At 44.3% G+C, this 15037-nt stretch overlaps 1 long non-coding RNA gene across 1 annotated transcript in view; it reads left to right on the forward strand.

The window, feature by feature from the left end:
• LOC135577151 (uncharacterized) overlaps window positions 1–15037 on the forward strand; it is a 77504-nt gene that overhangs the window by 1871 nt on the left and 60596 nt on the right. The gene's annotated exons all lie outside the window — the stretch shown is intronic.

Consider the following 15037-nt stretch of genomic DNA (forward strand, 5'->3'; position numbering starts at 1 on the left):
ACAGCAGTATGGGGCGGGGGGAGGAAAATCATTCATATTTGGTACAAAAGAATTTTGTTTGGGGAGATAAGTACAAAATGGGAACCGGTTCCACTACTGAAATACCGCCTTGCTCCCCCTTAGGATGCATCCTTACACATTAGAGTAATTGCTTATTGCAAGCGGTGGAGGAACAAGCTAGGCCAACTCAGTGTGAGTGATAACGCATTGTCCCTTTAAAACCGTTAACGACACATATTTATACAGGTTACAGTAATTATGCATACTTGTCACCTGCTGATTGGCTTAGATCCAAAGGTTACATTTGCCTTGACCCTCCTACCTGCAGCTAGCTGGCCCCGTGAGTTTTGCCCCTTTTCAACTCCCCCCTCCCTGGAGTTGTTTACAAGACTTGTCAAGGTCACAGTGTCCTTGCTGTTCCCTCATGATCAGCAGTCCCTGCTGAGGCCTATTGAGGCACTGAGGCCTGGTTATGCAAAGCTCCTAAAACATGTCAAACCATTAACTTATCAGAACACAACTCTTATTACAACAAACATTAGAACACAACTCTTATTAGAACAAACTCTGATCGTGCAACTGCTCCATAGATTCATGTCCTTTATCTTTAAGCCACTCCCTAACAGCTTATATTGTTATCTAGTAATTTTGAGACCAGAAAAGAATTAAAGTTGTTAAACTTTGATTCGCGTTGAATTTATGTGCTAGTTGGAGGTATGGGAAATAAAACTAAATGCTATGATGGATGTGAACTTGGTATTGTATGAGGTTGTATTTAAAAGCTGCTAGAATATGAACTGATTTGGATCTAGGAAAATGGAATAATGGATTGATGTTTAATATACTGGTTTTTGACATCTGTAAATTGTAAAAGGTAAATGGGGCTGAGGAATGTAAGGGCTGTTGAGCTAATTGGAATTGCATATAAAGTATATTATGTTTGGAATGAAATGGGAAAACAAAAAAGCAAAATATCCCAGGCCTGTGCTTGAACATAAATTTCAGGCTTGTGTCAAGCTGCAAGATAAACTCAGCTCATTGTAACTGAGGAGTTTGCCAGAGCCTCCTACTTCATACTGGCGATTATGCCGCCTGCGTGGCTTTGGCTATATCTAAACTGCAGCAAGAAGAGAAAGAAAAAAACAGAAAAACCAGGTAGCTCGCTGCTAAGCGGAGAAAGGGGGGCTTTATTCCACCCAAAGGTTGTCAGTGCTGTTTCTTTTTGCTTCAGTCTTGTTTCTTTGTTTCCAGCACATCTGGGGAAAGAGGTGGTCATTTTACCTCAGAGTGCTGAGTGCTTCTCTGGGTCAGACTGGTACTGACTTTGGTGTGGAGTGGAGCCAGGCTGGTTTGATGTGGAGTTTGGCCTGATTTGTTTTCATGTTGGGCTGGGGATCTTGCTATCTCAGATGGGAGCGAGAGGGAGGTTTTATTCCCCCCGCCCTCCCCCAACAATGTTACTACTAGAGAACTGTAACACTGCATGGAGCAGTCTGAGGGTAAAATTTAAAGGCATCCCTAGCAGATCTGTAGTTCTAATGAAACTGGGAAATTAAACCAAAAATTTGTTAATAGACTTATTCTGTGGTAACTAGTTGTAAGAGACTTCTTAATAAATTCACCATGACAGTTTTTGAGGTCATGGGAGAGAATGAAAGAAAGGCTGTTTTTTGAGACCAATGGAATGCCAAATTTGGAACAAAGTTTTACCATATGAATTCTTGCATTTGCCAGAGAGCCCTGTACACTCTCTTGCGTCAAGATTTGTTAAGTAAATTGTAAGCTCAAATAACGTTTTCTGAGAATTCTGTTTAGATGCATGTCCTACAAGAAGCTGCTTGGATGGTGCAGATCTGCTTGCTTCAAGTGAGAAATCTCCAAGGAAATTTTGAATGCTGTATTCCACTAGTATTAACAGCCAATGTTTCGATAAAGCAAACGCTACACTGACAGAACTGAAACAGGACTTTGATCCGGTAAGGGAAAACAATAACCAATAAATATGACGGCCAAAATGGAGTTAGAAACTTTGATGAATCGATTTATGACAACCTTACAGGCTGACTGCATTCGATTGGACTTGCAAATTTGTCTATTTACAGCTACAACATAGAAACAACCTGTGGCTATTATGGGACAGTAAGATGAGAAGGCTAACAGACTTATATACCAGTTGTTACTCTGATCAAGAAATGCAGGGAATGAATTTAAGTCTTAATAGGCCATGATCCTTTTGTCATATATGTACCATTTGTGAAATTTAATTCTGATTTTTTTATTTGTAATCTACGTCCTTGTAAATTGCACTAGCTGATTTTCTTAACAGCACAGCTTTTGGCATGCCTAAATGTAAATTGCTGCAGAACCTGCAAGTCTTTAACATCAGGTCACAGACAATACTTGTAGTTGGTCTGATCCTACATACTTGCACGGTTTTTGTTGATGGTTCTGGGAAGTCTCATAAAGCTGTAGCGGTCTGGCGTAAAGATAACAATTGGCATCATTCTGTAAAAATTATTGAAGGTTCAACCCAATTAGCAGAACTTGGCGCAGCTTTACATTACTTAGAGCTTTTTAAGGAGGAACCTCTGAATTTGATTTGTGATTCTGAGTACGTAGTCAAGGTCCAACGCACGTATCTGATTCCGAACTGTTTTTTGGTTTGTTTTTGGTTGGTTTTTGTTTGTTTGTTTTAAAAAAAAAAAAAAAAGGATAAGTGACTGTGACTGCATTACTCCATATGACAGACTGAGCAATGCATTGTATTTTTTGAACTTTTTACGCCTCCCCCAAGGGTTCGATATTCCACCTATGATTCGCTGTGGAACAAGTTTAAAAGGCCATCTGACAGACCTTAGGGAAAATCAGTGTCAGGTCAAAGTGCACAATGGTGTTACAGGTGAATGGGAAGGTCCTTTCCAATTAATAACTTGGGGAAAAGGTTATGCTTGTGTCATTACAGGCCAATGTTTGAAGTGGATTCCCGCGAAATGGGTCAAGCAATGGCTGAATAAAGACAACAAAGATTCAACAGATGTAGATGGACAGGAGGGAGAGAAGTTGTGAGGACTGTTTCAGATGTAAACCGTGGATCCTAATTCAGTGTTATAGATGCTCACAGACCTGGTGGTCTAGAAGCCCATTAGCAAGCGGGTGATGTACCTTTTGTAGAGAATGGTAATTTGAACAAACAGCAGGAGAGCCAAAAGGGCGATATTACACTTAGATAGTCAATGCAAAGATGAGGTAAAATTAGGAGACATTCCTACCATAGTATCTACTACACTCTTTCTCCCTAGTCTAGCAGCTGGTAAAGCTTTAGGAGACATATCAAAGTTAAGCTGTTGGTCTCTTAAATAGGTTAATCTAACTTCTGAGATACTAACTCAATTAATAGTAGATGTTGATGGTATTAGGCATGCTACTTTACAAAATCGCACAGTTATAGATCTTTTACTTTTAACACTAGGTCATGGTTGTGAAGAATTCAAGAGAATGTGTTGTATTAACTTGTCTGATCATTCTGAATCTGTTCATAGTACTTTAGACAAACTAAAACAGCACATTAATAAGATTGTCGTAGTAGAATTAGGGTTTGACAAATGGCTTAAAAGCTTGGGAATAGGTGGGTAGTTGTTTGATCTTATTATGTAAGGCTTAACTACATTATATGTAATTGCAATTATGTTGTTAATCATGTGCTGCATGTTGCAGTGTATTTGCAGTGTATTTCAAAGATGATTCAGCGCATTGTAAACAAGGCCTGGCTGGTTCAAGAACAAGAAGGGGGAATTGTGGATGGGTTTCTATTAGATGGAGATTTGTTACTGAACTAGCCAGGCCCAAAGGAACTTCAAGGCCACCTTGGAAAGCTGAAAACAGGATCTGCTGTGGAAGTAAAACAGTTCAGCAGCTACAAGGCCTTCATAAATTCATTTCCAGAAGGCTAATACCCTGCTTCTTCAGAAACAATTTCCATGTAGATAATACAGTACCCTCTTCTTTAGATAAGTTCCCCCCCATGTTCCTGGTAGTTCACCAACTCTTGGCGTGGTCTCTTTTCAAGGATCCGAATCTTTGGCAGTTCCCTCCTGCTGCTCTATCAGCTCTACCGTGCTCCGTCTCCACAGCTCATCTTCGGCTGTCACAGCTTCACCGCTGTCTCTTCTTCTTGCAAAATCCTCTTCATGCAGGATCATGTCGGGGTCACCAGATGTCACGGTTGAGATGGACAAAGGACATAGACCAAGTTCTTCCAGGATGAAAGTAGTAGATGCCATTTATTGACACAAGTGCATTTTTATACAGTTTTACCAATTCATGTGTCTCTTCACTATTGGTTACAAGTTACAGCAGTAGCATCTCATTGGCTAATTTTGCTATCATCAATGTTACTCTTCTACTCCCTTCTCTCTCAAGGGTACACCTTGTGGGTAGATGTCAGCTGTTGGAAAGTAAAATGTGGGAAAACAAGATCTTCTGATATGCCCAGCTTGGCAAACAAAGGGGAAAAGCTGAGACCCTTCAACGTGGCCCAGGACTTGTCGAGACTTGTCGATCTTTCGCAGTCACCCCTGTTGGAAAGTAAAATGTGGGAAAGCAAGATGTGCGGTTCCAGCCACCTGGATGACAAAGGAAGATCAATACTAACATGACCATCTGGACAGTCGAAGACATAATACTAACATAATAATATATAAAGGGCCTTGGACAGATTACTTTGAAGTACGTTTCTCGCAATCGTAAAAAGTTATAGCCCAGACTCGTGAGAACGGTATCTCGGGCCGGATAACCGCCCCCAAGTGCATGGGATGTGTGAATGTCCTTGGGCCTGGTCTGTGAATGAGTGGAAAAACAAGTGAGACAAACATCACATGAGTTTAGTGTGGTTTTAATAACAATTAGTGGAAAAACACTTTTTGTAAACATCGTAGTCCATGCCCGTACTTGTAAATCCTATAAATTGTCAATAGTGAATAAAGAAGGCAGCCTAGGCCTAGGTCAGCTCTCTGCTTGGCCGGGCTCTGCACTCCTTCCTGAACAAGATCTCTGCCTCTGCGTGAATCTCTGTCTGCGTCCCGGTATGCATCGTCTCTAATCGCCGCAGTCATCGCATACTCCTTGCTTTACAAAGCTGTTTCTTTTGGTGAACCAGGAGTCTTCAGCATCCTCCAGTGGCTGTTCCTTTAAATCCAGTCTGCTGAAGTAAACAGCTTCTATTGTTTCCATGCAATCATGGACTACAGGTTCTGAAACAGATCCACAGAGGAAAGAAGCTGGATTGACAATGTAAGTAGTGACAATATCTACATCATCTTGTTCTACCAACAACGCCCGGTATTTCAGGAATCTTGAGGGGGATAACCAATGGTTACCCTTTTGTTCCTGCTGTGACTGTATGGGACACTAACACAGTCATTTTCTGTCCCATAGTGAACTTGCAAGCTTCCTGTATATTGAGTACAGCTGCTGCCACAGCTCAAAGACATCCAGGCCAGCCTTTGCTCACTTTATCTAATTGCTTAGAGAAGTAGGCCACTGCTCGCTTATAGGGTCCTAATTGCTGTGCGAGGACACTCAGAGCAATGCCTTGCCTTTCAGTGGGAGAATAACCAAAATGGTTTTGTGACATCTGGGAGGCCCAGAGCTGGGGCCCTCATCAGTTCCTTTTTTAGTTGTGAAAATGCCCTCTTGGCTTCTCTCATCCAATTCAACTTGGAATTGCTTTCTTTTAACAGTTCATATAAAGGCTTTACTAAAAGTCCATAATTGTAAATTCATAGTCTGCACCAACCTGTCATTCCAAGAAATGTCCTGAGCTCTTTTACCGTTACAGGTTCTGGTATCACTTCCTGATTCAAGACCAAAAAGGATTCTCCATTATCAATTAAAAACTCCACTTCTTTTCCCTGTTTCCCTAGCTTTACTATAAGCTGTGGATCTGCTAGGGTAGATTCCCCAGGTTCCCATCAATCAACTTTTTCTATGCCTATAGTCTTCAATTTTGGGCAATCTCATCTCCAATGCCCCTCTTCTCTGCAAAAAGCACATTGATTCCATTTTAACTGGGGCCTGGGTCGGGACTCCTCATTCTTCTTAGGAAGCCCTCCCCTACCCTATTCTCCTGAAGGCCCCCGTGGACCCTGCCCTTGTCTCTCTAATGCGGCTACAGTAGCAGTTGCAATTGTCCTTCCTAATTTTCTCCTTTCACTAGTATCCCGATTCCTGTATACCTTCCATGCTTCTCCAACCAATTTTTCTAAGTCCTGTATATCCAGCTGTTCCAGCTTCTGTAACTTTCTCCTAATATCATTGGCTGATTGCCCTAAAAATAAGGAGTGCAACTGCATCTGCCCCTCCTCAGTTGATGGATCCATAGTGGTATATCTGCACATTGCAGGTCTAAGCCTATCCAGGAACTCTGTGGGTGTTTCAGAATGAGTCTGCTTTATAGCATACAACGCTGACCAATTCACAGCTTTAGGTATCGCATTTTCTAATACAAATGCAATCCATTTTGGATATCGCTTAATAATCATGATTATCATTATTTGGATCCCACTCTGGTTCAGTCAACGGGATATGCTGATCAACCTGCCCTTCCAAGGCTCGCTCATTGATTTGAACTTGCACCTGTGTTTGTGCAGTTTTCAAAACTAATTGCTTCTCAGTTTCTGTCATTGCATCTAACATTGCATCAATATCTTCCAATCTGGGTCCTGAGTTTTAACAATCAGCTCAAATCTCTCAGCAGTCCCTGAAGGGTCATCCCGATAATTTTTCACCACCTCTTTCCAAGCATCTCCATCACTCATGGTAAAGGGAACTTTGATCCGTGTGGGCCCCATTGGTCCCATTGCTTGCCTAAGAGGTGCTTGTATGATTGGTCCTGTTTTACTACGGGTCCAGGCTGTGATCGGGGTGAAAGAGAGTTCCCTACTCTCCTCTTCTTGTGCCCCTTCGCTCTCCGAGGCTTCATCAGATCCCACATCAGAAGGTGAAGGCACATTATCTTCAGTTCTACCCTGTGGATGGGTTTCTATTAGATGGAGATTTGTTATTGAACTAGCCAGGCCCAAAGGAATTTCAAGGCCACCTTGGAAAGCTGAAAACAGGATCTGCTGTGGAAGTAAAACAGTTCAGCAGCTACAAGGCAGCAACACGACGTAAATCAACAGACCTATCAGCAGTGAGACTCAGGCGCGTGGACAGCTCGTGAACATAGATGATATCCAATCAGTGAATGCATGCTTGGAGCGTGGACGCGTGATCAGGAAATAACTGCATATATAAAGAGGCTTGTTTCTGTAATAAATTTGCTTTGCGTGATTCACATTGAATCGGAATGCTGAGCCCTGTTTTTGCTCCAACACTACCCCCCAGCGGGGATACATAATCTTCTAGCCTATCCTCCCCCCTCATTGGTGGAGTTACTTTTAAACACCTCTGTCCTGTACTACATGCTGAACAACATCATTTCTGCTTCCCTTGCACTTTGTTCCTCTCCTATTTCAATGTTAAAACAAAAGGATCCTGTGGTGCCAAATTAATACCACACATTTTCAGCCACTCTGAGTGATTTCACAAAGTGAAAAACATAGCATACATAACTTGACTCCATTTTCCTTCTTTCCTCAAGAATAACATCAATTGCAATAAAGTACCATAATTCAAAGTTCCATTAAGAGGCAACTTTTCCTCATCATCTAATTTATACAATGGCCACCACTGATTACAGTATTTTATCAATGTTTTCTTATTCACATTTCCACTGGGTGGTTCCCCGATCTTTTTCCAGTGAGCTAAAATACACCCTAAAGGGCTCTTTGTCAAAACTTCACTACTTTGCTGTCCTCCCATTATGCTTTATACGGAACAACACAGCTAATCTTATTCCAAACACAAACTAAGAGTATTAATCCCTCTGCCAACACCCCGCAGATAATGCCAAAATCCACCCACTTCACAATTTGTACTTTAAGTTTATCCCACTCTCTACAAAGCTTACAGCCATCAGAAAATAACTCAGGCACTAGACCTAATATATAACACTCAATACCAAAATTAGGACAGTTTACAACGTAGATTGGTTCAGAACACTCACATTCCTTACAAGTTAAAGCCACAGCAGCTTCTGCTATATCTTTAGGCATTAAAGTGCATAACCAAAACCAAGGTGTATCCAAAAATTAAACAAAACTACAGTATGCTTTACAGCTATATACAGAGCCAGCTTTACACCACGATGGAGTAATGTAATAACCAATATCAAAAGTTGTCCGCACAAACAAATCCACAGCAGCTACAGTATACCTTTAAGGTGCTAGCAACCTGGTTTATGCTATCCTGTGTAAAATTCTGTGTCACGACTTATGGATAGTTTAAAACCACATGACTGGTCCCAATTTTCAGAAAATAATGCCTTCTTACCAGAGGTCCTTGTCTGTCCTTGCAGCAATCTGATTGAGATAATGAGTGTCTCTAGAAAAGTCTCCAGGGGTACCCGAGTGAGTCCTTGACTCAACGGGTCCTGCAGCCGGGCAGAGTCGGTCCTCCTGGCTGGCTTGCTAACTGAAACAGGGAAATAAACTTAACAGCTGAATCAATTATACTGTTAAGCAGGCATTCTTTATTGACAGCACTGGGGAACACTGGGAATTATTTTCCATAAGTGCTTCAGTGACTGGATGCACTTGCTTTGCTTATATTCACACAGTTATTGTATATTCATTACAATTTTTGGGAATTTTTAACATACAATACATCTGTACTAGGAAATGATTGCATAAACATAGCACATTTTTCTCTCAATTTCAATGATTTTGTAACTATAACCTCAATTTAAAGTGAATTTTTCAGTATGGTGAAAATCAATGTACTAAATCAAAATGGTGTGTAGAAATGGGGAAAGTCACTTCATCAGACTGATTTCCCAGAGCTTTTGTTACTTTGATGATCAGGAAACACCAAGAAAGAATATCACAGAATCAAAGAATGTTAGGGACTGGAAGGGACCTTGAAAGAACATCTAGTCCAATCCCCCTGCCGGAGCAGGAACACCTAGATGAGGTTACACAGGAAGGCGTCCAGGCAGCTCTTGAATGTCTCCAGAGTAGGAGACTCCACAATCTCCCTGGGCAGCCTGTTCCAGTGCTCTGTCACCCTCCCTGAGAAGAAGTTTCTTCTCAAATTTAAGTGGAACTTTTTGTGTTCCAGTTTGTACCCCTTACCCCTGGTCCTATCATTGGTTGTCCCTGAGAAGAGCCTGGCTCCATCCTCGTGACACTCACCCTTTCTATATCTGTAAACATTAATTAGGTCACCCCTCAGTCTCCTCCAAGCTGAAGAGCCCCAGCTCCCTCAGCCTTTCCTCATAAGGGAGATGTTCCACTCCCTTAATCATCTTGGTTGCCCTGCATTGGACTCTCTCCAGCAGTTCCCTGTCCTTCTTGAACTGAGGGGCCCAGAACTGGACACAATACTCCAGGTGTGGTCTCACCAGGGCAGAGTAGAGGGAGAGGAGAACCTCTCTTGACCTATTAAACCCCCCTCTTCTAATACACCCCAGGATGCCATTGGCCTTCCTGGCCACAAGGGCACAGTGCTGGCTCATGGTCATCCTGCTGTCCAGCAGGACCCCCAGGTCCCTTTCCCCTACGTTGCTCTCTAATAGGTCATTCCCCAACTTATATTGGAACCTGGGGTTGTTCCTACCCGGATGCAATACTCTACACTTTCCCTTGTTATATTTCATTAAATTTCTCCCTGCCCAACTCTCCAGCCTGTCCCGGTCTCGCTGGATGGCGGCACAGGCTTCTGGCGTATCAGCCACTCCTTCCAGCTTGGTGTCATCAGCAAACTTGCTGATAGTACACTCTCTTCCCTCGTCCAAATCATTGATGAATACAGTGAATAATATAGGCCCCAGTACTGACCCTTGAGGCACTCCACTAGATACAGGCCTCCAACTAGACTCTGCCCCATTGACCACGACTCTCTGGCTTCTTCCCTTCAGCCAGTTCACAGTCCACCTCACTACCCAATCATCTAGACCGTATTCCCTCAGTTTAGCTATAAGGATGCTGTGGGAGACTGTGTCAAATGCCTTACTCAAGTCAAGGTAGACCACGTCCACTGCTTTGCCATCATCCATCCATCTTGTTATGTCCTCATAAAAGTCAATGAGGTTGGTCAAGCATAACTTCCCTTTGGTGAAGCCATGTTGACTGCCCATAATGACCCTCTTATCCCTGATATGCCTTGAGATGGCACCAAGGATAAGTCATTCCATCAGTTTCCCAGGACTGGAGGTGAGGCTGACTGGTCTATAGTTACCCGGGTCCTCCTTCTTGCCCTTTTTGAAGAATGGAGTGACATTTGCTTTCCTCCAGTCCTCAGGCACCTCTCCCGTTTCCCAAGACTTGGCAAAGATGATGGAGAGCGGTCCAGCAATGACCTCAGCCAGCTCCCTCAGCACCCGTGGGTGCATCCCATCCGGACCCATGGATTTATGGATGTCCAGATTGCCTAACTGCTCCCTAACCCAGTCCTCATCAACTAAGGCAAACTCCTCCATTATCCTGCCTTCCTCTGCGGCCTCAGGGGTACTGGGCTCCTCAGGACAGCCTCTGGCAGAGTAGACAGAGACAAAGAAGGCGTTCAGTAACTCTGCCTTCTCTGTATCTTCTGTCACCAGGGCACCCACCTCGTTCATCAGTGGGCCTACATTGCCTCTGGTGTTGGTTTTATCTGCCACGTATTGGAAAAAGCTCTTTCTATTGTCCTTGACCTCTCTGGCCAGGTTTAATTCTAAGGAGGCCTTAGCTTTCCTAGTTGCCTCTCTATACCCTCTGACATCAGCCTTATATTCTCCCCAAGTGGTCAGCCCCTCCTTCCATGATCTATAAACTCTCCTCTTCCACTTGAGCATACCCATCAGTTCCCTGTTTAACCACACAGGTCTCCTGGCTCCCTTCCTTGACTTCCTACGTGTCGGGATCCTCTGATCTTGTGCTTGGTAGAAACAGTCCCTGAACACTAACCAACTATCTTGGGTGTGGGAAACTGCAGTGGGTCTGTGGAATCCTTGACAGAAAATATGAGAGTAGAGATCAGCCTTGAGATATTAAGATTTACCCTTGAGAAGGATGGGAGTAAAGGAGTATCCAGAGAGAGGAGAGATGTACCCGTGAGAGAGAAGGGGATAGAAGAATAACATGGATGATAGAAAAATTAACCAATGAGATGTTAGTGCTGTAACTTGTAACCAATAGTGAAAAGACACATGAACTGGTAGAATTGTATAAAAATGCACTTGTAGCAATAAATGGCATCTATTACTTTCATCTTGAAAGAACTTGGTCCATGTCGTTTGTCCGTCTCAACCGCGACACTTGGGCCCCTTTACCTTCAAGCAGCCTCGCCCATGGGATTTCCCCTAGCAATTGCCTGAAAAGGCCAAAGTTTGCCTTGCTGAAATCCAGGGTTGCAATTCTGCTTGCTATCCTGCTCCTGCCACATGAGATCCTGAACTCCACCATCTCATGGCTGCTGCAACCAAGGCAGCCCTCAACGTTTACCACTTCAACCAGACCCTCCTTGTTAGTGAGGATGAGGTCCAGCAATGCCCCTCTTCTAGTCGGCTCCTCCATCCTTTGCATCACAAAGTTATCGTCAATGCACTGGAGGAACCTCCTAGACTGTGGCTGGCCGGCCGAGTAGTCCTTCCAACAAACATCAGGGAAGTTAAAATCCCCCACCACAACCAGGGCCTGTGATTGCGAGGCTGCTCTCAGCTGACTGTAGAAGGCCTCATCAACTTCCTCACCCTGATCTGGTGGCCTGTAATAGACACCCACAATAGTATCACCCTTGCCAGCCTGCCCCTTAACTTTCACCCACAGGCTCTCAACTCGCTCCTCATCCATGCCTGGACAACACTCAATACATTGTAGTTGCTCTCTCACATAAAGAGCAACTCCACCACCACGCCTGGCTGGCCTGTCTTTCCTGAAAAGGACATAGCCATCCATGACCACATTCCAGTCATGTGAGCTGTCCCACCATGTCTCCGTAATTGCCACTAGGTCATAATCTCCTGCCCGAACACAGGTTTCTAACTCCTCCTGCTTATTCCCCATGCTGCACGCATTGGTGTACAGGCATTTCAGAGAGCGAGCTGAGCACACCAATTTCACCCCAGGGGTATGGGGGGCCTCCCAGCCTTCATGAACTCTAGACTGATGCAAGCCCAGCTACAACCCCATCCCCCTTCGAGTCTAATTTAAAGCTCTCCAAATGAGCCCTGCTAATTCCTGTCCCAGCATCCTTTTGCCCCTGTGAGATAAACCTTTCCCACGTATCACTGTTTGGACTGGTGTCTTGTAAAACTAGCCATTATCAAAGAACCCAAAGCCCTGCCTGTAGCACCAGTCCTGTAGCCAGTTGATTAGGAACTGAATTTTTCTATTCCCTCCCATATCATCACCCAAAACTGGAAGGAGGGAAGAGAAAATCACTTGAGCCCCAGACTTACCATCCGTCCCAAGGCCTTGAAATCTTTTTTCATTCCCGTCAGACTGCGGGATGCAGCTTCCTCCCCATCTGTCTGGAAGATCAGCAGTTGGTAGTAGTCCGTTGGGTGCACCAGGTTGGGGAGCGTCCTGGTGATGTCCCTGATCCGGGCTCCAGGTAGACTGCACACTTCCCTATGATGAGGGTCAACTCTGCAGATTGGGCCCTCTGTCCCTCTCAGAAGGGCATTGACTACTACAATTACCCTTCTTTCTTTCTTATCTGAGGCGGTCTTGAGGCGTGGGGTCAACTGCCTCTTTCTATGTGACCTCATAGGTGGGCCTTGCACCACATCCTCACCTACCTCCTCTTCAAGATCCAGGGCCTCAAACCTGTTACGGAGGGGCACCTGGGGAAGCAAAGCAGGTAGGGAGGGGGGTTGCCCACGGCCCCGAACTGGAACTAGCTTCCAACCCTCGTCATCTTTTCTGTCCCCTACCTCTGCCCGACAGCGACAGGGAAGGGGCTGTCTCAGGTCTTCTCCCTCTGCCCGACAGGGCAAGGGGTTCATCACCTTTTGGGGGGTATCCCCCTGGAGCCTCTCTGAGTGGCACGCCAGGGAGTTACTCCACCAGTCCTTTTCACACTCCCTGATGGTCCTCAGCGTCTCAATCTCCTCCTTAAGCTTCGCAACCATGTAGAGCAGATCTTTCACTTGCTCACACCTCACACAGGTGGGATGCTGGCCATCGTCATCCAGCAGCAGCAGGCTCTGGCACTCCCTGCAGCCAGAAACCTGAATAGCCACGGTTTGGGGCAGACAGTCTGTCTGAGTTGCTACAGTCTTCTTCAGACAAGCTCTCTTTCTGGTCGAGACCATGGTTGGCAACAGTATGAGACAGTGGCAATAGGTGAGAGAGTCTAACTAGCAAAAGGTGACAACCTCTACACCCTAGTGCACGAGTTACCACACCCACTGCTGCAGCACAGCGTGGGTGCTACTCACCCGTGTCACAAGCCGATTGCCCCTTCCAGCACCTGGTGGGCAGTGACGCATTGCTGCCCTCCCTGAGGCTTTTTCAAGACAAGGGGTGGGGGTGTGATCGCCCTTGCCGAGGTAACGCCCACTCCATGTCAGCTGCTCTCACAAGGGCTGCTGGGAGCTTCCGGGTCTCTCGAGAAGGAAGGTGCCCAATTGAGAGAAAAAAAAAAAAAAAAAAAAAAACAAAAAACAAACAAACAAACAAAAAAAGGCTTCTCTGTACCTCGAAGATTTCGCTTAATCGGGACCTGCCGAGCTGCCTCCAGTCAGCTGATCTCAGGAACTGAGTGGCAGAATATGTGTCAGTATTCTTTCAGATTTTTAGTTGTAATCATATAAAACTTCCTTCACAAACATTTTCAGCACTTTATGACAAAAAGAAGGGAGTAGTTTGTTTGACCAACCTGATCTCCAAGGGGTCTGTGGCCCGTGGATAGTATCAAACAGCACATACAAGAGAACCATATGATCAGGCCCAGTCAGCATGGGTTTATGAAAGGCAGGTCCTGCTTGACCAACCTCATCTCCTTCTACGACAAGGTGACCCACCTAGTAGATGAGGATGTAATAAATTTTGACTTAGTCTTGTAAGTAACAAAAGTTTTATTTCTAATCAAGCAATAAGCAAAGACAGCGCTGGGTGCGGCCTAGAGACCTCAGTCTCCCTTGCGGCACACGCACACAGCTGATTCAGTTCTCTGGTTCTTATAGTCCATCTCTGGTCCACAGCTTCCGGGTGTAACTTTTCACTCATGTTGAAGGCTCGTATCATGTGAGCGTTGACTGCTGTGTAGCCAGTTTCGATCGCCTTACTTTGGTTACTTATGAGGTAAATACATCAAGCAGGACAAAGCAAGTAAGAACTCAAACAAACATCTCCTTGTAAGGTAAATACATCAAGCAGGACAAAGCAAGTAAGCATACAAACACTTCTCAGACCTCAAACAAACATCTCCAGGAGCTTTAATGAACAAACATTTCTCGGAACTGCTTGTTACAATTTCCCCCTTTTCTATTTTGTTACTTATTTTGTTCGTTAAAGCGTTGCAACTCTTGACCACTTAATACTAATAATTCGGTGTCGTTTTGATCATGCAATTTCTCATATTTTGCCTCAATCAACATCAAGTGAGCGGCTTCTAGTCTGCCTTTCACGATCGCTATTACTTTATTTAAGATACAAGGTCCGAATGTTAATACTAGGATTAAAAGAATCAGTGGTCCTGCTATAGTGGATAGGAGGGTTGTAAGCCAGGGTGATTGTCTGAACCAGTTCTCATACCAGCTCTGCCGAGATTCATATTCTTTTTTTCGTTTTTCTATATTTTCTCGTAGTTTATTCATTGTGTCTCTTACTAGTCCTGTGTGATCGGCATATACACAACACTCTTCCCTTAAAGCCGCACAAAGTCCTCCTTCCTTAAGAAATAGTAGGTCCAAACCTCGTCGGTTCTGTAAGACTACTTCAGACAGAGATCTTAC

This window comes from Columba livia, chromosome W (assembly GCF_036013475.1).
Source record: "Columba livia isolate bColLiv1 breed racing homer chromosome W, bColLiv1.pat.W.v2, whole genome shotgun sequence".
Lineage (NCBI taxonomy): Eukaryota > Metazoa > Chordata > Aves > Columbiformes > Columbidae > Columba > Columba livia.